At 42.9% G+C, this 27,146-nt stretch overlaps 1 pseudogene across 1 annotated transcript; it reads left to right on the top strand.

Moving 5' to 3' along the window:
- Nucleotides 1–27,146, top strand: LOC148148533 (tyrosine-protein phosphatase non-receptor type substrate 1-like; annotated as a pseudogene). The gene is made up of 7 exons (XR_015758755.1): nt 1–189; nt 285–592; nt 910–937; nt 8,868–9,167; nt 15,528–15,632; nt 22,053–22,114; nt 26,749–27,146. The product of XR_015758755.1 is annotated as a tyrosine-protein phosphatase non-receptor type substrate 1-like (transcript).

Here is a 27,146-nt window from a genome sequence, read left to right on the forward strand (position 1 = left end):
TAGTGTTGCTATTCCTTTCTGTCTGTGAGCAGCAGTGAGTGTGATGTGAGTCAGTGCGCGGTCCACCCGCACCAAGCTCGCTGCGACCTGAATTTCCTGCACAATGACCAACAGCTCCAAGTAACCAGTGAGACAGCGTCATCCTCAGGAACATGGGCTCAGGTCTCAGGCTCTGGCTCTTCCTCTTAGGTAAGGCTTGCCTTTGGTTCCAGGGAGCAGTCATTGCAGTTAGACTCGGGCTCTGTGGAGTTGATGTTCCCATTTGTTGTCACATTATGTTCCAGGGCCTGTTGTCCCTCTGAAAGTGATTGAGTCTCCTCCAGTTCTCTCCCTCCTGAGAGGGCAGACAGCTCGGATCAACTGCAGCCTGATACCAGGAGAGGAGCGGGCAGAGCTGGTGAGATATTATTGGTGTCGGGCAAGAGACAATCCTGACTTCAGCGGAAACAGATCCTGGAATTTCCTGGAAAACAGCTCCCGTGTGTCAGTGTCAGAGAGTTTCCTCATTATCCGGGAGCTGATGGTAAATGATTCTGACACTTACTGCTGTGTGGTTCTCAGAGAGAGACTTCGGCCCTGGCACAGTGGACTTGTGGCACGGTGGCACAGTGGTTAGCACTGCTGCCTCACAGTGCCAGAGACCTGGGTTCAATTCCCACCTCAGGCGACTGACTGTGTGGAGTTTGCACGTTCTCCCCGTGTCTGCGTGGGTTTCCTCCGGGTGCTCCGGTTTCCTCCCACAGTCCAAAGATGTGCAGGTCAGGTGAATTGGCCATGCTAAATTGCCTGTAGTGTTAGGTAAGGGGTAAATGCAGGGGTATGGGTGGGTTGCGCTTCGGCGGGGCAGTGTGGACTTGTTGGGCCGAAGGGCCTGTTTCCACTACTGTAAGTAATCTAATATACTTCCAGGGAAATGGAACAACATTGAACATCCAAGGTAATTGTGGAAGATCCGAAATATTCAGCAGGAAGGGCTGCATCTAGAGAGAGAGAGAGAGAGAGAGAGAGAGAAACAGGTCATGGCTCAGGTTGGTCAGAACTGGAAGAAGTTGGAGGTTAAATGGTTGAACAGTTTATCAAAGTCGTTTATCTGAGCCGTGCCCAGAGACAGCCTGACCTGCTGAGTGTTCCCAGAATCCGCGATGTTTTGCTGCTGATGCAGTGTCTGGACAGAATAGACAGGGAGAGTCTATCCCCATCTCCCAAACCAAGCGGTACAGAGTTACACTGAATATCCTCAGAAATAGAGGCCACATATGGGCTCGGTTTTACCCGCCCTGCCTCGGACTGGGACAGAGATAGATTTCATCATGAATTTCAAAAGAGAATGGGACAACATTCTGAAGAGAAACATTTCTCAGAGTTTCCAAATAAGGACATGATGGGCCAAATGTCAAGGTGAGAGTGGTGCTGGAAAAGCACAGCAAGTCTGGCAGCATCCGAGGAGCAGGAGAATCGACGTTTCGGGCAAAAGCCCTTCAGCAGCCCTTCACTGAAGCTCCAGCCTGACCTGATGTGTTTTTCCAGCACCACTCTAATCTTGACTCTGACCTCCAGCATCTGCAGTCCTCACTTTCGCCACGATGGGCCAAATGGCCTGGTTCTGTGCAGTGAGCTTTCTCTGAGAAGATGAAGGGAGAGTGAAATAACTCAATGTGTGAGAGAAGGAAACAGAAACAGTGCTTAGAATCACAGAGATAGAGCCCAGACTGGGATGTTGTGTGGGAGCACAGGGTCTGCCCGGGGTTTACCTTTAATCTCACATTAACCACCCACCAGCAGCACCTGCTTTTCTATCGGATCCTTTCAGTCCCATCCTTTTCAACACTTAGCTTGAAGAAAACCGCTCATAGTTCTATTAGTCTAAAAATAGTGATAGAAAAGCATAGACAAGATGTAAAAGTTGATGGTCTAATTTGGGGGGAGGCCATTTTTGATGGTATTCAGCCAAAACTTTTAAAAGTTGATAGAGTGCGGATGGTCTCAGGTAAAGTGATGGCTGGAAAATGGGAAGCCTTCAAAAATGAGATAAGGAGAGTCCAGAGACAAATTGTTCCTGCTCGGGTAAAAGGCAAGGCTGGTAGGTATAGGGAATGCTAGATGACTAAAGAAATGGAGGTTTTGGTCAAGAAGAAGAAAGCATATGTCAGGTGTAGACAACAGCAATCAAGTGAATTCTCAGAAAAGTACAGAGGCAGGAGAAATATACTTAAGAGGGAAATCAGGAAGGCAAAAAGAGGACATGAGATAGCTTTGGCAAATAGGGTTAAGGAGAATGCAAAGGGATTTTATAAATACGTTAAGGACAAAAGGGTAACTAGGAAGAGAATAGGGCCCCTCAAAGATCATCGAGGAGAAAGTGAGGACTGCAGATGCTGGAGATCAGAAAAATGTGTTGCTGGAAAAGTGCAGCAGGTCAGGCAGCATCCAAGGAGCAGGTGAATCCACGTTTCGGGCAGGCTCATGCCCGAAACATCGATTCTCTTGCTCCTTGGATGTTGCCTGACCTGCTGCGCTTTTCCAGCAACACATTTTCACCCCTCAAAGATCAGCAAGACAGCCTATGTGTGGAGATGGGGTAGATACTAAATGAGTATTTAGCATCAGTGTTTACTATGGAAAAGGACATGGAAGATATAGAATGCAGGGAAATAGATGGTGACATCTTGAAAAATGTCCATATCACAGAGGATGAGGTGCTGGATGTCTTAAAATGCATAAAAGTGGATAAATCCCCAGGACATGATCAGGTGTACCATTGAACAACGTGGGGAGCTAGGGAAGTGATTGCTGGGCACCTTTTTGATATATTTGTATTATTGATAGTCACAGGTGAGGTGCAGGAAGACTGGACATTAGCTAACCTGGTGCCATTGTTTAAGAAAGGTGCTAAGGAAAAGCCAGGAAACTATAGGCCAGTGAGGATGACATTGGTCATGGGCAAATTGTTGAAGGGAATCCTGAGGGACAGAATTTACATGTATTTGGAAAGGCAAGGACTGATTAGGGATAGTTAACATGGCTTTGTATGTGTGAAATCATATCTCACAAACTTAATTGAGTTTTTTTGAAGAAGTAACAAAGAGGATTGATGAGGATAGAGCAGTGGACATGATATATATGGACTTCAGTAAGGCGCTTGACAAAGTTCCTCATGGGAGACTGCTTAGCAAGGTTAGATCTCATGGAATACAGGGAGAACTAGCCATTATGATACAGATCTGGCTCGAAGATAGGAAACAGTGGAGGGTTGTTTTTCAGACTGGAGGCCTGTGACCAGTGGAGTGCCACAAGGATCTGTGCTGGGTCCACTTCTTTTCAGCATTTATATAAACAATTTGGATGTGAACAAAGGAGGCATGGTTAGCAAGTTTGTAGATGACTCCAAAATTGGTGGTGCAGTGGACAGCGAAGGAGGTTACCTCAGATTATAACAGGATCTTTATCAGATGGGCCAATGGGCTGAGAAGTGGCAGATGGAGTTTAATTTAGGTAAATGTGAGGTGCTGCATTTTGGAAATGCAAATCAGGGCAGGACTTAAACACAATATATGGTCCTGGGGAGTGTTGCTAAACAAAAAGACATTGGAGTACAGATTAATTTTTCCTTGAGCGTAGAGCGCAGGTAGATAGGATATTGAAGAAGGTGTTTGGTATGATTTCCTTTATTGGTCAGAACATTGAGTATATGAGTTGGGAGGTCATATTGCGACTATACAGGACATTGGTTAGGCCACTGATGGAATATTGTGGGCAATTCTGGTCTCCTTCCTATCAGAAGGATGTTGTGAAACTTGAAAGAATTCAGAAAAGATTTACAAGGATCTTGCCAGGGTTGGAGGAATTGAGCTATAGGGAGAGGCTGAGTAGGCTGAGGCTATGTTCCCTGGAATGTTGGAGGCTGAGGGGTGACCTTATAGAGGTTTCTAAAATTATGAGGGGCATGGATAGGGTAAATAGACAAGGTATTTTCCCTGGGGTGGGAGTGGGGGGGTCCAGAACTAGAGGACATAGAATTAGGGTGAGAGGACAAGGATTTAAAAGAACCCTAAGGGGCAATGTTGTCACACAGAGGATTTGGTGGATGCTGGTATGATTACAACATTTAAAAGGTATCTGGATGGGTATATGAATAGGAATGGTTTAAAGGGATAGGGGCCAGGTACTTGTAAATGGGACTAGACTAAATGTAGGATATCTGGTCAGCATGGACAAGTTGGATGGAAGGGTTTATTTCCATGCTGTACATCTCTATGATGAGTCACAGAGCCATTGAGATGTACATCATAGAAACAGACCCTTCGATCCAACTCACTAATGATGACCAGATATCCTGACCTAATCTAGTCCCATTTGCCAGCACTTAGCCCATATTCAAAATTTGTGAGAAGATTTGTAGCTCGGGTGCTCGTTGCTGTGGTTCTGTTCGCCGAGCTGGAAGTTTTTGTTGCAAACGTTTCGTCCCCTGTCTAGGTGACATCCTCAGTGCTTGGGAGCCTCCTGTGAAGCGCTTCTGTGGTGTTTCCTCCGGCATTTATAGTGGCCTGTCCCTGCCGCTTCCGGTTGTCAGTTTCAGCTGTCCGCTGTAGTGGCCGGTATATTGGGTCCAGGTCTATGTGTTTGTTGATGGAGTTTGTGGATGAGTGCCATGCTTCTAGGAATTCCCTGGCTGTTCTTTGTTTCGCTTGCCCTATAATGGTAGGGTTGTCCCAGTCAAATTCATGTTGCTTGTCGTCTGCGTGTGTGGCTACTAGGGATAGCTGGTCGTGTCGTTTCGTGGCTAGTTGATGTTCGTGGATGCGGATCGTTAGCTGTCTTCCTGTTTGTCCTATATAGTGTTTTGTGCAGTCCTTGCATGGGATTTTGTACACTACATTAGTTTTGCTCATGCTGGGTATCGGGTCCTTCGTTTTGGTGAGTTGTTGTCTGAGAGTGGCTGTTGGTTTGTGTGCTGTTATAAGTCCTAGTGGTCGCAGTAGTCTGGCTGTCATTTCAGAGATGTTCTTGATGTATGGTAGTGTGGCTAGTCCTTTGGCTTGCGGCATGTCCTCGTTCTGTTGTCTTTCCCTTAGGCATCTGTTGATGAAGTTGCGAGGATATCCGTTTTTTGCGAATACCTTGTATAGGTGTTCCTCTTCCTCTTTTTGCGGTTCTGGTGTGCTGCAGTGTGTTGTGGCCCTTTTGAATAGTATCTTGATGCAACTTCGTTTGTGTGTATTGGGGTGGTTGCTTTCATAGTTCAGGACTTGGTCTGTGTGTGTGTGGCTTTCCTGTGTACCTTAGTGGTGAATTCTCCGTTTGGTGTTCTCTGTACCCTCACGTCTAGGAATGGGAGTTGGTTGTCCTTTTCTTCCTCTCTCGTGAATCAGATTCCTGTGAGTGTGGAGTTGATGATCCGGTGTGTATTCTCTATTTCGTGTTTTTAATGATTACAAAGGTGTCATCAACGTATCTGACCCAGAGTTTGGGTTCAATATGTGGTAAGACTGTTTGTTCTAACCTTTGCATTACTGCTTCTGCCATGAGTCCCGAGATCGGTGAGCCCATGGGTGTTCCGTTGATTTGTTCGTATATCTGGTTGTTGAATGTGAAGTGTGTTGTGAGGCACAAGTCCAGTAGTTTAAGTACGCCGTCTTTGTTGATGGGTTCAACGTCCTGTTGTCTGTTATGTCTGTTCAGCAGGTTGGCTATTGTTTCTCTGGCTAGGGCTTTGTCAATAGACGTGAACAGTGTCGTTACGTTGAATGAGACCATGGTTTCTTCCTTGTCTATGTGTATATTTCTGATGATGTCCAAGAATTCCTGTGTTGATTGTATAGAGTGTCTGGATCCGCTGATCAAGTGTTTCAGTTTCTGCTGTAGTTCTTTCGCCAGTTTGTGTGATGGTAGTGATACTATGGGTCTGAGTGGGATGTCTGGTTTGTGCACTTTAGGTAGTCCATAGAATCTGGGGGTGTTGTTGCTTTCAGGTTTCATTCTTTGTAGGTCCGACCTGGTTATCTGTCCGTTTTTTTGTAGGTTCCTCAGTGTGTTGTTTATCCTATTGGTGAGCTGTGGGGTGGGGTCAAACTCCCTCTTTTGGTAGGTGTTGGTATCTGCAAGTAGTTGTTGCACTTTTTGGATGTAGTCTGCTTTATCCAGGATGACCGTCATTCTGCCTTTGTCTGCTGGTAGTATGATTATGTTCTTATCGTTTCTTAGTGATTTTAGTGCTTCCCTCTCCTTGGTGTTGAGGTTATGTGTTTGTCTTTTCTTTGTTATCAGGGGTACGATACTTTGTCTCACTGTTTGTTGTGTCTCTTCTGTCAGTCCATTGTTCCTGAGTGTGCATTCTAGTGCTGCTAGGAAGTCTGCTGTCTTGGCGTCCCTGTGGTTGTAGTTGAGTCCCTTGGCCAGTATTGTTCTTTCCGTGTCTGTGAGCTGTCTGTGGGAGAGGTTTTTAACCCAGGTGTGTGTTGTGGTGTCCTCTTTGATGTGTGTTAGTATGGCCATTTTTTCTTTTCGTGCCGTTTTTTTGCGGTGTGTGGTCCTGTTCTGTCCTATGGTGATGCCCTGTTCTATGGTCTGGGTCCATTCCTGATTCGTGGTTTTTGAAATTAACGACTTTTGGCGCGCAATTTCTTGTCTATATCTGTGAAGTCTGTTGTGAGCGTCTGTAATCATTACCTGGATCATCCTGAGTCCGTTCTGTCTGGCTGTGTCTCTGGCTTGTGGGTTGTTGACTGGTGGTCTGTATCTGACACTTGGTGGAAGGATTCGATTCTTTCGGCATTCATGCAGGAACCGGAGTTGTTCTAATGTGGCGCTTAGGCGGTTAGCGCAGGATTCCCATTTCCTGGCTTGTCGTAGCGTCTCTCGCCCATAGGTGTTCAAAGTTTGTGAGAAGATTTGTAGCTCGGGTGCTCGTTGCTGTGGTTCTGTTCGCCGAGCTGGAAGTTTTTGTTGCAAATGTTTCGTCCTCTGTCTAGGTGACATCCTCAGTGCTTGGGAGCCTCCTGTGAAGCGCTTCTGTGGTGTTTCCTCCGGCATTTATAGTGGCCAGTCCCTGCCGCTTCCGGTTGTCAGTTTCAGCTTCAGTGCCATGCTTCTAGGAATCCCCTGGCTGTTCTTTGTTTCGCTTGCCCTATAATGGTTGTGTTGTCCCAGTCAAATTCATGTTGCTTGTCGTCTGCGTGTGTGGCTACTAGGGATAGCTGATCGTGTCGTTTCGTGGCTAGTTGATGTTCGTGGATGCGGATTGTTAGCTGTCTTCCTGTTTGTTATATATAGTGTTTTGTGCAGTCCTTGCATGGGATTTTGTACACTACATTAGTTTTGCTCATGCTGGGAATTCCTAGAAGCATGGCACTCATCCACAAACTCCATCAACAAACACATAGACCTGGACCCAATATACCGGCCACTACAGCGGACAGCTGAAACTGACAACCGGAAGCGGCAGGGACAGGCCACTATAAATGCCGGAGGAAACACCACAGAAGCGCTTCACAGGAGGCTCCCAAGCACTGAGGATGTCACCTAGACAGGGGACGAAACGTTTGCAACAAAAACTTCCAGCTCGGCGAACAGAACCACAGCACTTAGCCCATATCCCTCCAAACCCTTCCTATTCATATACCCATCCAGATGCCTTTTAAGTGTTGAATTGTACCAGACCCCACCACTTCCTCTGGCAGCCCATTCCACATATGCACCACCCTCTGCATGAAAAAGTTGCCCCTTAGGTCTCTTTTATGTCTTTACCCTCTCACCCTAAACCTATGCTCTCTAGTTCTGGACTCCCCCACCCAAGGAAAAAAACGTTGTCTAGTTATCCTATCCAGGCCGCTCATGATTTTATAAACCTCTATAAGGTCACCCCTCAGCCTCTGACGCTCCAGGGAAAATAGCTCCAGCCTATTCAACCTCTCCCTATCACTCAAACCCTCCAACCCTGGTAGCATAATTGTAAATCTTTTCTGAACCCTTTCAAGTTTCACAACATCCTTCCGATAGGAAAGAGGTCAGCATTGCACGCAATTTTCCAAAAGTGAACTAACCAATGTCCTTACAGCCGCAACATGACCTCCCAACTGGTATACTCAATGCTCTGACCAATAAAGGAAAGCATACCAAACGCCTTCTTCACTATTCTATCTACCTGTGACTCCATAGAACATAGAACAATGCAGCGCGGAACAGGCCCTTCGGCCCTCGGTGTTGCACCGACCTGTGAACTATTTTCAGCACGTCCCCCTACAATATCCCAAAATCATCCATGTGCTTATCTAAGGATTGTTTAAATCTTCCTAATGTGGCTGAGTTGACTACATTAGCAGGTAGGGCAGTCCACACCCTTACCACTCTCTGCTTAAAGAACCTGCCTCTGACATCTGTCCTAAATCTGTCACCTCTCCATTTGTAGTTATGCCCCCTCGTTCACGCTGACGTCATCATCCTAGGAAAAAGCCTTTCACTGTCTACCCTATCTCACCCTCTGATCATCTCTCTAATCCGAACCATAACAGCGAAAGATCCGATTTCCAACAAGCCAATTGCCAATACCGAAAGTGATCTTGTGAAAAGGTTTACTTTTCTCATTTTCTTGAACATCCTGCTCCAAAAAACCACAACCCGAGCACGTGTCGGGACGAAACTGATTGAGGCTCCCGGGCTCTCATTCTAACCCACATTGTTAGGAGGGGTCTGTTCTCCTTGGGTCGGTGATTTGGTAATCGGGGTACAATTTATTAAACCCATTCTGCACTGTCCCATTGAGTATCCAAGTTTCACGCTGTTTTAATCATCCCTCTCCTTGCTACCTGTCGATTTCTATTTGCTACAATGAAGATTGACACAATGTGTGTTGTTTTGATGTGTTTATTTAGCGAAACCTGAAATCTATCTGACTGCGGATCCTCAGAATGAAGGTGTTGGGATTCAGACACTGACTTGTTTGGCTGCGGGATTTTTCCCGAGGGATCTGACCATTTCCTGGATTGTTGAGGGGGATGTCTCCTATCAGGAGGAGCCGGGCTCGCTGACAGTAAACACGGACAGCAGTTACAACCTGAGCTCCCGGCTGCGGATTGCAAGGCCCCAGCGGGAGCAGGGAGCCACCGTCTCCTGTCACATTCAGCACAGGACCTTCACTGGGTCAGTGAGGACAAGGCTCAGAGACAGTCCAGGTAGGTGCCTCACTAATACTGACCACACCACTGTACTCCCAGTTACAGCCAAGGGACTGGAAAATTAACAATTCCATTGTAAAACACGCAGTATTGGAGATGGAATAACAGGAGAGTGATGTGCACATTTTTCTAACAAGTACCCTCAATTCAATGAAAACCGACACATTGCTAAAGCTGTATTTATTGGTGTCGATAGTAGTCATGATTTGAGATGCCAGTGTTGGACTGGGGTGTACAAAGTTAAAAATCACACACCACCAGGTTGTAGTCCAACAGGTTTAATTGGAAGCACAATAGCTTTCAGAGCGTCGCTCCTTCATCTGGTGATAGGATTGAGCCCTCCACTACCACCTGATGAAGGACCGATGCTCCGAAAGCTAGTGTGCTTCCAATTAAACCTGTTGGACTATAACCTGGTGTTGTGTGATTTTTAATGTTGTATTTATTGGTAATTATTGCATATAATGATCATAACCTTTCACGTTGCACATAGTAACTTCCAACATTGCTTTTTATGGACTTTAATTCTGTCGAACAGGTGGGTTCGCTTCAGTTGCTCTGTTAGAGCACACAATAACCTTGCTGACAGAGTGACCATGACTTCAGGCCAGACAGGAATACAGAAGGAAAGGTGGGAATACAGGGAAATGGGAGAAAGTTCCATCAAACTATCACGGCGACACAAGCAGTGGGCCGAATGGCCTCCTCCTGTGCTCCCATTTATGATTCCCTTCTACAGCTACATGCCATTTAGCCGGTTGGCAGGTTCCCAGAGCGTGTGAATAGAATGAACCTGTTATATTTTATGCTTTTTTCCGCCCTGTCATCAGGTCACCCTTTATTTACACATTTAGAATCATTGACACTGATCCAGCTCCCTCAGAGCCAGCTCTCAGAGTGAACAGAACCTCTGACACTCCTGCTTTTTTTTTCTTTTTTCCTTTATTACCCCCACACTACCGCCTAACTGCGGCAGTGCTTATTTTTTTCCCCAGCATCCATGTTGTGTGTGTGCAGGTGTGAGACACAGTGAAAGACACAAGGTTTACAAATCTTTATTCAATTTCCACCACCTGGAAGAAAAGAAACATCCAAATGGCCAGTGACAAGCTGTGCCCTTCACATCAAAGGGCAGTGCTGTGTGATCAAACAGTGAAGGGGAGGGCTGGGATTAAATCAAAATAGAGTTGGAGGGAGAAATGATGCACTCCACTCCCTGCGGCGCCCACCTCTCCCTGAACAACTCCAGGGTGTTGGTGGACACCGCGTGCTCCTTCTCCAGAGACACCCGGGCTCTAACATAACCGCGGAAGAGGGGCAGGCAGTCGGCCCTAACGACCCCCTCCACGGCCCGCTGCCTGGACCTGTTTATGGCCAGTTTGGCCAGGCCCAGGAGGAGACCCTCAAGGAGGTCTTCAGACCTGCCTTCCCCCCTCCGTACCGGGTGCCCAAAGATCAGGAGCGTGGGACTGAAGTGCAACTAAAACAGAGAAGGAGGTTTTTTAGAAAATCAAAAAGGGAGTGCAAGCACCCACACCCAACATAAACATGGTCCACGGACTCCACAGCATCACAGAATAAGCGGTTGGGCTGGGAGACCATGAACCAATGCAATCTGCGGTTGCAGGGGAACGCCACGTGCAACACCCTCCACCCCAGCTCCCCGAGTGAAAGGGGAAGACCCCTGTGTAGAGAGCCCTCCACTGGAGATCCCCACCACCCGGTGATAAATGGACACACCAAAGCATGTCCAGGTGGTGGATGAGGGAGAAAAAGTGGACGGTGTGCAGCAACAATCGATACAGGCCCCGGTGTTTTATGTCCCTAAAAGGGGCAAAACTAAAATTCGGTAAGTGGCTCAGATTGTGCGGCACAGGTTTCCGGGGGAAGAATGAGTCCTTGGGGCCAATGTGAAATTCCATCCGGGCAGGGGTGAGCGCGGACGGGATCCCAACGCACACCTGAGCATCCTCCAACTGATGCACTACGTCGGGTCCGAGCACCGCCATTTTAAGGCATCGAATGGCAGTGGCCACCGACCGGACGTCTCCCAGTGCCCTGCTCACTATGTCCTGCGGCAGCGTCCAGCCCAGGCCCCCGCTACCCAGCACGTCCCTGATCCTGGTCACCTTCGCCACCATGGCCCTCCCCTCCGACAGCCACTCGAACACGTGAGTACAGAGGTGCGGATTCCTGAGCAACGGCTCCCTGACGACAGCCACTACTCCAGCCGGAGGGTAGGCACGATGCAATTCAACCATGTTCCAGACAGTGATCACATCCTGGTAAAAGACAGGCAGTGTCCTGAGGGCGACCTCTAAACCATCACGGTCAATGAACAGGAGCTGTGTGCCATAGTTGAGGTTACGCAGCTGGCGGAAAAAATACGTTGCCAGGGCACACCACCTAGGAGGAGGCTCGACGTAAATGTATCGCTGCAACGTCTGAAAGCGGAAAGTCACCGCCTGGGAAGCGCACCAGCAATTGACTGCCCTCCTCAATAGGGAGACTGAGGATCTGCACAGTGACCCAATGCATCTTTTCGTCCCAGAAGAAGTGAACCAACATTCTCTGGATGTCAGCGACAAAACCAGGAGGAGGGACTAAAGTGACCAGCCGGTACCACAGTATGACAGCCACCAGCTGGTTTATAACCAGTACCTGACTCCTGTAAGATAGCACTTGGAGCAGTCCTGACCAGCGGCCTAGGCAAGCCGAGGCCTTGGCCTCCAGCTCCTGCCAATTGGCCGGTCAGGATTCCTCAGCCGGGCTGAGGTAGACCTCCAGGTAGAGGAGATGGGTGGTACTCCAGCTGAATCCCCATAACTCCGGCAGAGAGTCCACCCACCATGGACCCACCAGTAGTCTGGAACATTTAGCCCAGTTGATCCTGGCAGAAGATGCTGCCAAGTACACCGCCTGGCACTCACGCATCCTCACCAGGTCAGCCGGGTCGGTGAAAGTGAGGAGCACATCGTTGGCGTAGGCCGAGAGAACCACCCCTGTGCCGCACCGCGCAGAACCAGCCCCGACAACCTCCTCCGCAAGAGGGTGAACCTGTTATATTCTGTGGGCGATATCCTATTGACATCATTCCACTGCTTCACTCTGTTATAGTTTTGTACACGTAGTGTTCACGGCTCCTATTACACCACTGTCACTTGGAGGTGCCGGTTGACTGTACCAAGTCTCCATGACACTGGACTCTAAATTCTGTGAGCATGATCTTAACCTCCACAACCACCTGATGAAGGAGCGGCGCTCTGAAAGCTACTGCTTCCAAATAAACCTGTTGGACTATAACCTGGTGTGGTGTGGTCTTTAGCTTTCACCACTGTCACTGGATGGGTGGAGAATAGACCATCTATAAATCCCCACTCACATGGGTTTCTTTGGTTCATTATCACAGACTGGTTGGGATTTTAGATGCAGGATCGTAGCCACAAGAAAAGGAAACCCGTTCAGTCCATACCCACAGTGTCGCTCCTATTCCTGCTCATTAAAGCTCAGGCAGTAAGCTTATCACCCGGATTCCCAAACTTCACCTTTTTGAAAAAGACTGAGAGAAAGAAATGTCTCTGGCCATGATCTTGATATTTAAGGGAATGGTTGCTAAAGAAACAGCACGGGGACAGATTGAAAATGTACAAATGTTGTGTTGATCTGCCAGCATCTTTGAAAACCGTTATGAGCCAAATTCCAGTGAGGGTCGGCGCATTGGATTTGCATGTCAGGCAGAAGCTTGGAACAGGGAATTCATGACCAACTTAAAACTGTTGGAGAATGAGTGTGCCGGGCCTAGCCACAGGTTAGAAGTCACACAGGTTATAGTCCAACCAGTTTATTTGAAGTCACAAGCTTTCAGAGCGCTGTCCCTTGCTCAGGTGAAGAGAAGCGCACAGCACGGAGAGATCAAAAGATTAAACAAATGGTGTGAGTGGCATATCCACAGACTGAATAATAAGTCTCTGTGATGATCAGAAGTGTCAGACTGTGAGACTACAGTAGGTGAAAGTGGGTACTGCAGATGCTGGAGATCAGAGTCAAGATTAGTATGGTGCTGGAAAAGCATAGCAGGTCAGGTAGCATCCAAGGAGCAGGAAAATCAACATTTCGGGCAAAAGCCCTGAGGCTAAAATATCATCAGCTGAATAGCCACATCCTGAGCATCTGCAGTCCTCACTCCCCACCCCCCCCCCCCCCTCCCCCGGTTGAGCATCTAACCAAAGTTACAAGTAATAAGACCTAGCCATAGACTGGCACTAGTTGGTTGTGGCACAATGTGCTTTTGGTGTACACCAAGGCAGCAGTGTCATCCTCGCTCAGCAGACTACAGAATGCACCACTCCAGAACCAAAATGCTGGAAATCTGATATGAATGTAGAAAATGCTGGCAATGAAGATCAGGTAACTTCTGTGGAAAGGGAGTCCAACAGTGCAGGTGGTGACCTTTCATCAGAACACTAAGGAGAGTTATCTGGAAAGTGAGAGGTCCCTCTCCGCAGATGCTGCCAATTATTTCCAGCCTTCTCTGGGGTTTTATTGCTTGGGATGTGGACTTTGCTGGTTTGATCAGCATTTATTGTTCATCCCGAATTGCCCTTGAGAAGGTAGTAGTGAGGTGTCCTCACCTAATAGTGAGTCACTGCAGTCAGCAATTGGGGGCTGGTTAGTTAAGTTGGCCAGCCTCTGATGGAGAGGAACACCAACAGCACAGGTTCAATTCACACACCAGCTGTGGTTACCGGGAATTCCCACTTTCACAACTTCTGCCCTCATATGATGCATGGTGACTCCTAAGGCTAATCTACCACCAGCCATATCTCTTTAATGAGAGAGCAGGACTATAGCTCCTTTAACTATATTGCAAAAATAGCTGTGCACAACACCCTATTGGGAGTAGGAGTTTGGAAGGGAGGAATTATAAAATGTATTAATATGGGCTGTGGCAAACTATTTCCTCTCGGATGCTGCCTGAATGGTTTCTGTCTCCATAGTATGCAGTTTGAAACCAATCTTGTTAAAAAATGTTATTTTATGCTGCCAGACCAAAGAAAAGGCTGACCAACAGAAAAGCAGGTAAATGATAGTCGGACTTTTGTGTCACCTATTTATGAATTTAAGGTGCTAGACTGTGTTGGATAGGAAGTGGCTTGTCATAACAATCTGTAGCTCTGTCCATCAGTTGCAAATATACAGCAACAGGGGTGATTTGGAAATTGCAGAAGATAGGTGTGAATGCTGAAGGCATGAGATTTATTTTCAACAATATTGGTCCTGGCAGTCTCCAGTTCTAACTTTCAAATTAGATGACAATTACCCTGGCAATCTCCAATGTAGGTGAACTGGTTTGTTTTCTTTTTGAACCAGAACTGGCAATTTATAATAATAACCGTCAGCTTGCAACATTGATAGCCATCATGTATGCATTGTAAACCAGAAATAACACACATCATTTTTGAAAGGTACCATTAATGACAGGACACCTGAATTTAGACAAACGTGTTGGATGAGGGAAGGACAATCATGAAGGCACATTATAAATTAACTTTCCAATCGCCAGTAATTTGAGTAAGGAGTTCAAGTTACATTGCCCATTTCAAGCCTTTGTAACTGCAGCAAAAATGGAGGTGTGAGTTCAGTAAGAGACTGGCAGTACATTGGTTTTCTGCATTTAAATGTACATGGATAATTTGCTTATCACTATCTGGCTGTAGTGAACTTGTTACTGAACATAAAGGATTCAGAGAATAGAAACACAGCAGGATGGCTTAGGTTTTGAAGTTATTTTTAAATATCTGTAGTTATTTGGTGCAAACTGAAAATATTTTAAGGTTATCTCTTAGGGTGTTGTGCCCAGCTATTTTTGCAATATAGTTAAAGGATGATATTCGATTGAAAGTGGTAATACTATATATCTCAGTAACGCGATTCAATACGCCGATACAGTGAGGTGTGACTTCCCTTCAGGCAGTGACAAAACCACTCATGAATAATATAACCATTATGATAAAGCCTCAATGATGGCGTGGAATTAGTCCTTCAACCATTAAATAGCTACTGCACTTGTTTGGAAAATTTTAGTAGAAATAGGATAATGCATATAAAGTTCAATTACACAAATTGAAGTATTTTTAATATTAGTCTTTAATGGTGTTCTACTCATACATTTCACACAACAAGTCAATTAAAAAATTCCAGTGACAGTGAGTAAATATATTTCAGATTTAATATGCAGTTTAAAGAATATATCTGAAGATCTGAATTTTAAATTATTGAACGTAATGTATCAATTCTTGATCACATATAATGAATTATTACTAATGGTTTGATTGATGTTCCAGTTGCAATTTGAAGATTTTTCCAGTTATTAATACTTTGGTCTAATGAGTCTTCTCCTTATTGTACCATTTTGTCTTTGGATCATTAGGAGTGAATGCCATAAACTGAAGAATGGAAAAAGTATTTGGAATAGAATGCAATCTTCTTTTTTGGCTGAACTAAATGCATTGCATTGAAAACAATGTATAAATGCTGCATGACATAATTCTAATAAAAATAACTATTAGAAAAATTCATATTCCACAGACAGTAAGAGTTCAGGATTACAGATAGTTAGCCATCTGAAAGAGTAGGGAAAAATTGAAAATGCAGGTCAGCATTAAGACTATTACAAGTGATGAGTTGTATAACTGGAGCAGTGGAGCCAAATAGTGGGGGGGGGGGGGGGGGAAGACAGATCAAATGGTGGGAGATGTGGTAAATATAAGGGAAAGGACAAGGCTTTAGCGAGGCTTTCGACAAGGTCTCTCATGGTAAGCTCATCCAGAAGATTAGGATGACTGGGATGCACGCTGACTTGGCCACATGAATTCAGAATGGGGAATTGGCCATAGAAGGCAGAAGGTAGTGATGGAAGGGTGTTTTTCTTGCTGAAGGTCCGTGCCTAGTTGTGTCACAAAGCTGGTCCTTTTTCTCAAGGATATTGTGTCCTTGATTTTTATCAGACGGGTCATAAAACAGCCCAGGCTCAGAATAGGCTGAAGTGGTACAGAGATCAAAGTGTTTACTGAGAGGCTTTCTGTTTGTATGCAAACAGATGAGACTTTAGGCTAAGGCTTTTATGTTTTAGAAGTAACCTGTATAATGAAAGGAGAGTGGTCAGTCCTGAAAGCTGAATTCTTGTTTTAGTCAGTTGCAGCAGAAGCTGTATGGAAGAAGGCCAGAAACCTCTTTCTCCCTCCTCTGCCCTTCTAACTTTGACCTGTAAGCCTCTGTTTCATTTTTACTCTGTGATTAAGGGGTTTGTTTCTTGGGACTGTTGTATATTTTCAGAACAGTATAATTAAGTCTATTTTGGACAGACTGAGTTCTGTGAGTATTCTATGTTGTTCTTTCCGTTTCATTTCTTTGTGTTTCATTATGTAATTTTGTGAATAAATTTTTGTCTGTTTTTAAAATCTGGTAGTCAACCTAGCTAACTTACTCTGGATAATTTTCACTGTACACTTACCAAAACAAATAGCAAAGTTGCGGTCTGGGCTGCCTGCTTAAGAATGACCTAGTCCATAACAGGGGTGTTTCGCAGGGATCCATACTGGCACCTCTGCTGTTTGTGATGGGTTTAAATTACTTGGATGAAAATGTAGATGGGTGGGTTAGTAAGTTTGCAAATGAGACAAAGATCAGTGTAGTTATGAATAATGTAGAAGGTTGTCAAAGGATAAGGCAGGATATAGATCAGTTGTAAAAATGGGCAGAGAAATAGCAGGTGGAATTTAACTTGGGTAAGTGTAATAGGCTACACTTTGGGAGGTCAAATGTTAAGGAAAAGTATACAGTTAATGTCAGGACTCCGAACAGTATTGATGTACAGAACAGTCTTGGGGTTCAAGCCCTGAAAGTGGCCACGTGAGTAGATAGGATGGTAAAGAAGGTGTATGGCATGCTTGCCTTTATTGGTTGGGGAATTGATACAAGAGTCAGGATGTCATGTTGCAGCTTTATAAGATGTTGGTTAGGTCACACTTGGAGTAATTCAGTTGTTCAATTCTGGTTGCCACATTACAAGAAGGATGTGGAGATTGTGTAGAGGGTGCAGAAGAGGTTTACTAGGATACTGCCTGGATTAGAGGGTATGAGTTATAAGGAGAGGCTAGAAAAACGCAGGTTGTTTTCTCTGGAGGGGTGGAGGCTGAGTGGAGACTTGATAGAAGTCTATAAAATTATGGAATGCATAGATAGGGTTCATTGTCAGAAACTTTTTTTCAGAGTTTAAATATCTAATACAAGGGGGCATGCATTTAAGGTGAGGGGGGGTAGGTTCAAAGGAGATATGAGGGTCAAGATTTTGCACAGAGAGTGGTAGGAGTGTGGAACGCCCTGCCAAGGGTGGTGGACACAGACACGTTATGGACATTTAAGGGTCTTTTAGATAAATACATGATTATGCAAGGGACATGGACCAAAGATAGGCAAAAGGAATTGGTTTGATTTGGAGTCATATTTGGCACAACATCATGGGCTGAAGGGTCCGTTCCTGTGTTGTACACGTCTATGTTCTAAGGCAATAGTACGAGGTACCAACATGGGTAATGATAATCAGTGAGGCAGGAAGGGATAGAGCTTAAAATTTCAGATTGCATCAACAAATAATAGTAAAAACAATGGTATCTGAATGCATTCGTAACAAAATGGATGAATTGTTATGTCATATAGGAATAAATATGTATGACTTGATAGCTATTACAGAGATACGACCACAGCATGAGCAAGACTAGGACCTATATATTAAAAGCTTCATGATACTTCAAAAGGATAGGAAGCTTGGAAAAGGTGTTGAGGTAGCTGTGTTAATTAAAAACGAATTTAGTACACAGTAAAAGATAACATTTGTACTAAAGATCAAGGTGCAGTTTTGGCAGAAATAATAGACAGTAAATGTAAGATGTGCCTTGTGGGAGTATTTGTAGGTCTGCACATGGTAACTAAACTGTTCGAATATACAGGAATAAATAATGGGGAATTTTGCAAAGGATATGGAGATAAATCAAAGATGATTTAAATTACAAAGGTAGCATGGAATCTGTTCATGTAATGTTTTCAGGACAGATTCTTAAATCTTCTACAGTCAACTAGAGAGAGATGTCATTCCAGAACTCATAAGGTGGAATGACAAGACTGTTCTCATCGTGAAGAAGGCTCCAGGAAAACAAAGTCAAAACATGATCATATTTTGCCTTCATTTTGAGGAGGAGAAGAGTGGGTTGAAGATTAATGTTTGAAACTTAAATAAAGGTCATTGATAAGGGTATGAACGCAGTACTAGCCAAAGTGAGTTGAGAAATAATGTTATGGAATAGGACAATAGACATGCAGTGGCAGACATTTAATGAGATAATTTCATCATTATTAGCAAAGATACATTCTAGTAAGAGAGAATCTAGGAGAGGAATGCACAATCTGTGGATAGCTAAGGAAGTTCAAGATAGTGTTAACTTGAAGGAAAAAGTGCACTATTCTACAAAGATTAGTGTTAGGTCCAGAATTATTTACAATACATGTTAGTGCTTTGGATGAAGAAAGTGATTGGACTAAAGCCAAGTTTGCTTGAGACACAAATATAGTTGGGAAGGCAAGTGGTGAGGATGACACAGAGTCTTCAGAGGGACATAGACCGGATAGGCGAGTGGGCGAAAAAGTTGATTAATGAAATGTAATATGGAAAATGTGAGGTTATCCCCTTTTGGTGGGAAGAATAGAGGAGCTGAATAATATTTAAATGGACAAAAACTGTAGAAAGCCATGGAACAGATGGTTTTGAGGGTCATCGTCTACAAAACAAAGAAAGCATTCACAGTCAGCCAGTAAAAGGGGATGGGGAATAAAAGTAGGGAGGATTTGCTAAAAGGATACAACGCACTCATCAGTCCACAGATGAAATACTGTGAACAGTTTTGGGTCCCTTATCTAAGACATACTGGTATTAGGGGCAGTTCAGAGAAGTTTCACTAGGCTGATATCAAGTATGGAGGGATTGTCTTATGAAGCAAGGCTGAGTAGTTTGGACCAGTACCCACTGGAATATAGAAGAATCAGATTGACATTATTGAAACATTCAAGATTCTTAGAAGACTTAACAGGGTAGATGCAAAAAAGGTTGTTTTGCCTTGTGGGAGAGTGTAGGACCAGAAAGCATAACCTCAGAATAAAGGACCATACAGTTAAGCAGAGATGAGGAGCAATTTCTTCCTTCAGAGAATAGTGTAACTATAGAATTATTTGCTACAGAAGGATGTTGAGGCTATGTTGCTAAATATATTCAAGACTGAGACAGGCAGATTTTTAATTAGTAAGGGAATTGAGGGTTGTAGGGGAAAGATAGGATAGTGGATTTGATTATCAGACTAGTTGTGATCTCGTTGAATGATAGAATGGGCCGAATGGCCTACTTCTGCACCTATGTCTTATAGAAACACAGAAACATTGAAAACATGAGCAGGGGTCAACCATTCGGCCCTTCGACCCTGCAGCACCATTCAATATGATCATGGCTGATCATGCAATCTCAGTTTCCCATTTCTGCTTTCTCTCCATACCCTATGATCCCTTTATCCACAAGGGCCTCTTGAAAATATCTAATACACTGGTCCCAACAGCCTTCTATGGTAGGAAATTCCACAGGATCACAACTCTGAGTGAAGATATTCTTCCACATCTCAATCCTGAATGGCTTACCCCTTATTCTTAGACTGTGACTCCTACTTCTGGACTTCCCCAACATCAGGAACATTCTTCCCACATCTAGACTGTCCAGTCCCATCAGTATTTTATATGTTTCTATGAGATGCCCTCTGATTCTTCTAAATTCCAGCGAGCATAAGTCCAGTCGATCCAATCCTTCTTCATATGTCAGTCCTGCCATCCCAGGAATCGGTCTTGAGAACCATTTGTTGGACTCTCAACAGCAAGCATGTCCCTCCTAAGACCAGGGGACCAAAACTGCACACAATGTTCAACGCATGGCCTCACTGAGGCCCTGTATAACTGCAGCAAGACATCCTTCCTCATATACTCAAATCCTCTCACTATGAAGGCCAGCATATGATTTTATGGTCTAAGATGAGATAAAATTCTAAAACAAACAACAACTAAAATATATGGGAGAAATTAGAATATGAGAGAAAGCTAAGTAGAAAAATAGAAACAAATTATAAGATTTCTATCAGCATTTGAAAAGGAAAAGAGGAAAGCAAGCATTGTTCCACTGGGAGGTTGAGAATGAGGAATTAGTGGGAACTAAAGAATGATTGGAAGTGTGAAATAACATTTTATGTAAGTAATCAATGTAGAAGACACAAATAGCATCTTAAAAACCAGGAACTGAAAGAGAGGGGGGTACTTAAAACAATTATGCAATTGTTGAAATGAAATTATGTTCACGAAGAAAAAGGTACTGAGAAAACGATCAGAACTGAAAGATGAGAAGTGATGAATGGTATGGTCTGTAAATGAGTAGCTGATGAAATAATTGATGTATTGATTCTAATTTGTAAAGTTTGCTGGATTCTGGAAAGGTCTTAACAGATTGGAAAAATAGTCAACAAAACATCTCTGGCAAGAAAGGAAGGAGAAAGAAAAGAAGAGAGTACAGGCCCATTGGTCTAACATCTGCCACAGAGTAAATACAAGATTCATTTCAATAAGTTGCAGCTCACACCTCACCAGTACCTGGATCAATGTTCTCAGAGAAACACATGACAGTGGCTGCGGAAGATTTAAATTAAACTCACAGGGAAATGGGCAGCAGCATGCAGAAGTGGCAAAACAACATAAGGTACATTCACTGAGAATGATGCATAGAACCAGAGAGGAAGTGCTCCCGTGTTGAATAGGAGATGACTAAGAAGGACTACAAGGAATACAATGACATTTTGAATGCACACACTTAAAAAGCCAAAGTCTAGTCAATAACATTGACGAGCTACAAGCACAAGCTGTGTGAGAATTTGATGTATTGGCAATAACAAACATGGCTTATAAACTGTGAGGACTGGCTACAAAATATTCAAGGAGAAAGAGTGTTCAAAAATATATGAAAGGGAGGCAAGGCAATGGCACTGGTTCAGGAAGACATCTTAGTCTTGGAGACAGAGGGTTTCCTTGAAGGAACAGGACAGAATCTATTTGCATTGAGTTGAGGAAGTGGAAAGATATACTCACATTCTTGGAAATTTTCTGTCGACTTTCAGTCAATATGCAAGAACTAATTGTGGTGATTTTGGGAAGTTTAATCATCCAAATATCAAATGAATAATGCTAGATCAAAATTTGACTATATTTGATCCTCAAACTGGAAGATTTAAAAGAGTAAGAAAAAGTCTAACGTGAAAGAGGGCTACCTCCATTGAAATGCATTGGGATCTTTCCAGAAGAATGAAGCTAAGGCTGATGGAGAATCTATATCAGAACAATGGGTCATCTTTCTAGTGACAATGTGTCAAGCACAGAATGTGTACATTCCAAACGGTTGGAGGAAACCAAAGCCAGGCTCCTTGGATGGAAACAGAGATAGGATTTATGTGTTTTTTTGCTGCCTGTTATCAGTGTCCTTGGTAAATGCTCTTCATTTTGTTGCCTTTTCACATTTGTTAGCCTGTGTTATAGTTATAAAACTATAAATTCTCCTCCTTACACTGACCTGGGTCATGTGGATATTCTTTCTTTTCATGCAAGTGCATATGACATATACATTTCTTACCCTTAGTGATTGTCCAAATGGAGCATGATTTCATTGTAATAGACTATTTTTATAGTTGGATCTCATTTATACATACAACTATATTTTACTATAAGACTGTTTTCATATTGATATATTTATAGATTCATCAGTTCATGGCAAAGATGTTGATGACCAAATTATGGAAAAATCAAAATGTGTAGATGTTTTGATATATTCCTTGACTTTACGTGATCTGTGCTGCACTAAACTGAAGCTGTTATAAAATATTGTCAGCTTTAACTAAATTATTTGTGAATATGATGCACTGGGAACACAAAGGAAGCAGAATATCTTTTGTCTTTATCTAAGATTTAAGATTTACTTTAATTGTAAAGTGTGTCAATTGCAATCATATGTGTATCCTAATTAACCTGTTCAGAAATTTTATTGCACACCTCTGAAGCAGGTGGGACTTGAACCAAAGCCTCCTGGCTCAGAAGTAGGGGCTATAAGAGTCCTTAATTGCGATTATAGTCCGAATTGACAGGGCCAATTTAAAAGGTTAACTTATATTTGTTAGTTACAAGACAGTTTCTCAGGCTTCACAGAATTTAAGTTTATCAAGATATGCACAAAAGAAATGGTACTCAATAAAAGCAATGCATTCAGTCAAATTTGTACTCTGTGATTGGTATCCTTCAGTAAAAGGCCCTTATCGCAAAGTATTTTCACATTTGTTACCCTGTGTGTACATTAGCCTGGGCCATATAAACAGAAATAAAACCATAAATCATTGACCTTGCCTTGACTGGACCATATAGACATTCTTCCTTTTTGAGAAAGTATTTTTACATATACCCATAATCAAATAGAATATAATTTAAGTCCTCACTTGTTTAATTAGATCAAACTTAATGAAAATTGACATACAGTTTGATTCGATCTTGTTTCTGCCTGGGTATGTAGGGAATGCAGCAAGAAAAAATGGATATAGAGGATAATATCCTAGCTACACAGTCTGTCTATTTTCCCTTTCCTCATTGGTTGCGGATATATGATGGAGATGAACATTGAAATATGCCCATATTCCATGAGTAAAAGGTTAAGACAAAGGTATTTGTTCCTCATATACTCCACCCAGACACTTCATTAAGTCAATACAACAATGTTTTGCCTTGGCTAACTTTCTTCAGGAAGGTTTATTTTTTCCATATGGAAACTGTACATGAGAAGGTGCCACTACTCTATTGTAACTTTATCCCAAGGAGATACAGGCTATCTTTTGTTCTGTCTTTTCCCCAACCAGAAACTATTTTTTGCTGCATATCTTCGAGACAGCGTCTACAACTTTGAATCAACAAAATCTAGATTTTTTTTAGGCTAAGTTTCTTCAAAATCATGCAATCTTTGATTTGATTTCAATGAGATTTGACTGCCAAGAGTAAAATCCCTAATTCTATGGCATGCCTTTAGATAACACTGAAGGAAACATTTGTTGAACTATTGCTCTGCTAAGTGTACCACTTCCATCATTAGCACAATAATCCATGAATAAATTCTCATTGACAGCCTTCCATCTATGGAAGATGATGAACGTACAGGAAGCAAATTCATTTTTCAGGGTGCTCACACCTTTGCTGATTGCTGAAGAAGTCAATTCTTAAGAATCCTGTCTCACATTACACAACTGAATATTATCGGAAGTTGTTTTGCAATATTAGTGTCTGATGTCAAACTGCTGTAATAACCATTGGTCATCACAACACCTTACAGAAGCTATTGCCATTTTCCACTATTGTCAGCTAGTGATTCCTAGGTTCAATATTCTAGAAGCTTCAGGTCATATTGATAAGCATCCTTGATATGGAGCTTTGAACATCCTGCTGGTTGACTGGCAGAATAACTCTCGGGCGCAAGTGAGGACTGCAGATGCTGGAGATCAGAGTCTAGATTAGAGTGGTGCTGGAAAAGCACAGCAGCTCAGGCAGCATCCGAGGAGCAGGAAAATCGACGTTTCGGGCAAAAGCCCTTCATCAGGAATGAGAGAACATCTCTCACCAGAGAGAAAGTCCTTGGTTATGCAACTACTTTTCATGCTCTTTCGCCAATGAAGTCAGAGTCGAGAGTGTGGTCCTGGAAAAGCACAGCAGATCAGGCAGCATCTGAGGAGCAAGAGAGTCGACATTTCGGACATACGTTTCTGCTGCCTGACCTGCTGTTCTTTTCCAGCACCACAATCTTGGCTCTGATCTCCAACATCTGCAGTCCCTACATTCTCTAAAGCCAATTAAGTCATATTATTGATGAGTGTGAACAATTTTTTTGAGATGACTGCTATTTTGGTGATTTAGCTGCAAGTGAATTAAGTTCAATGTCTAATCTAGGTTTTAATTAGCATCGACAAGAAACACGCATAAATTGCAAACTTTCCAGGATGAGGTTGTCCAGGAACTATTGGTATTAACCACCAAATCTGATTGGGAAAATTAATATGCTTTTTATTATATTATGAAGTTCATATTGAAAGTTGAAACAAGACCCAGCCTATTGACTTTTAATTCAATTTTCAACAATTTGAGGAAATACAAATGTGAGATAGGATGGAGTAAATAGAGAAAGGTGCGTATTTTTCCAGAACAGTCACTTATTCATTCCTGACCTTCAATCAGCAAACATTAGCATTGTAAAGATAGAAATCCACCAACAGCTGAAATAATTGTGTTCAGCTGTGAAAACAATGGCATTAGCATTTTGGATTGAATCTCAGTCTCTCAAATAATTATCTCTGGATGTAAAATGATGAATCCTAGATTTCAAAAAGTCTGTTTTATTTGGCTCCCCACATGATTGAGGTAAATGACAATGTTGTTTCACATTGGTACTTCCACAGTGATACCTGAGATTGATGCCCTGCCTATTTAATGGCTCAATTTCCATAAGAAGACTGCTGACATTTGACCATAAACAAACCAACATTTTGTAGTTCTGTAATTTTCAAAAGTCAGCTTTTGTTCTACTACTCCTGGAGACATTTACTTGCATCTAAATATAGTAAAAAAAATCACAGTAAATGTCATGTGAGTTTTCTTGAGGTATTAGTTTAGACATTAGAATTAAGTAAGATATTGTTGACTAAAGGGGGCATCATGACAATGTTTAATCAGGCAAGTGTACACATACATATATACACATGTACTTTAAGGCAAAACTGATTAAATATGCATGAGTATAAGCAGTTTTCTGCCCTTATGACAGTAATACTCAGTAAAACCGCACTGCTTCAATTGCATCCAGCTGAAAATGAGGGTATTTAAACTAAAATCTTCTTCCCAGTGTGGATGATTGAACATGGGCTGAGGTCTGGCAGATGGAGTTTAAGGTAGATAAATTTGAGGTTCTGCATTTCATTAGGGCAAATTTACATTATTAATAGTAAAGTCCTGGAGACTGTTGCCAAATAAAGAGACCTTGGAAGTGAAAGTGGAGTTGCAAGTAGACAGGGTAGTGAAGAAGGCATTTGGGTACACTTACCTTTATTGGTCAGTGCATTGAGTGTAGGAATTGAGGAGGATATGTTGTGGCTGTACAGGACATTGGTTAAGCCACTTTTGGAATACTGCATTCAAATCTGTTCTCCCTGCTGTAGGAAAGAGTTTGAAAGGGTTTAGAAAAGATTTACAAAGATGTTGCCAGGATTAGAGGGTTTGAGCTGTAGGGAGAGATTGAATATGTTGGGGCATCAGAGGCTGAGGGGTGACATTAGAGAAGTTTACAAAATCATTAGGGGCATGGATAAGGTGAATAGTCCAGGTCTTTCTTTCCCAGGGTAGGGGATTCTAAAACTAGAGGGTGTTAGGTTTAAGGTAAGAAAGGAAAGATTTCAAAGGGACCCAAGGGGCAACATTTTCATGCAGAGCATGGTGCGTGTGTGGAATCAACTGCCAGAGGAAGTGGTGGAGGCTGGTACAGTTACAACATTTACAAGACATCTGAATGAGTATATAAATAAGAAGGGTTTGCAGGGATATGGGCCAAGTGCTGGCAAATGGGACTAGATTAATTTCTGATATCTGGTTGGCATGGTCGAGTTTGACTGAAGGGTTTGTTTCTGTGCTGTACACCTCTATGATACCATGGGATGATGCTTTATCCAGTATCCAACACTAAATTAGTTGCAAGAGATTATAAATGAGGTAAATTTTGTCTCCAGTTTATGTTTGGCAAGCTGGTGTTCTGCTTATTAGTTGGAAGTCTGATTGATTATAATGCAGCGCGAGAGGAACTGAGTAGGTCTGGCAGCGTCTGTGGAGACAGAAACAGAGTTAACATTTCAAGTCAGAAGAAGGAGGAAGCTGCTTGCAACAGTAGGAAATCCAGTGAGCTGGGCACCACATAAGAGCATCCCACAATTCCTTAAACACAAGCTTTCCTTTTCAAAGGTGTGGACAGTTCTTAATGAGTCATTAAGCGACATGATATTGATTGTCCAATACAAACATGAAGGTGCAATTAAGGACCAGCAGGATTGTATTTGTTACCAGTGCTGGGTCCTGGGAATTGAACCAGAGATGGTGGAGAGGGCTGATTGAATGCCAACCAATAGTTTCAGTGAAGTGTAGAACAGACAGAATTTTTAAGAGGCTATTGTCAAAACATGAAAGTCAGAAATGTACAGTTGATTTGCTTGTTTTTAGATGCTTGCTGTATGTGTTGGAATATTAATATTTCTATGTTGCTTTGCATTGTACAACAGGAAAACAAGATTCATGCTAAATTAATATCAAACCTAAAATTCCAATTAACTTATTTTTAATTAATCTTGTGTTCTTATTTCTCTTTCTCAGACATATGTTGCAGAATAATATTTCTCTCAGCAGTGAAACTCTTCATTATGCATCTGTTCATGTCAAAACTCTTCCAAAGAGGAAAAAAAAACAGGAATTGAAAAGACCAGAGCAGGACCAGACAACAGAATCTACTGTTGTAAAGGTCAAAGATAAAAATAATCGATTCTACAGGGATTACTCAACTGCCAGCATTTGCCCCACATCAAACATAAGGCAAACTGCTAACTACAAAGGAACCACATGTGCGTCTTTAAGAAATAAACGTTTCATATCATTTCATATCATTCGCTTTCTCAAAGGCAGTTAAGGATGCCAACAAAGTGCTGACCTTGCCAGCAACTTTCAAATATGTGATTTGGGCAAAGAATGGTTTTGCAACTGCAAATGCTTAAATAAATATAACTTTAG

This window comes from Chiloscyllium plagiosum, unplaced genomic scaffold (assembly GCF_037043375.1).
Source record: "Chiloscyllium plagiosum isolate Xiang-an unplaced genomic scaffold, Cpla_swu_hap1 HiC_scaffold_12, whole genome shotgun sequence".
In the NCBI taxonomy this organism is placed as follows: Eukaryota; Metazoa; Chordata; class Chondrichthyes; order Orectolobiformes; family Hemiscylliidae; genus Chiloscyllium; species Chiloscyllium plagiosum.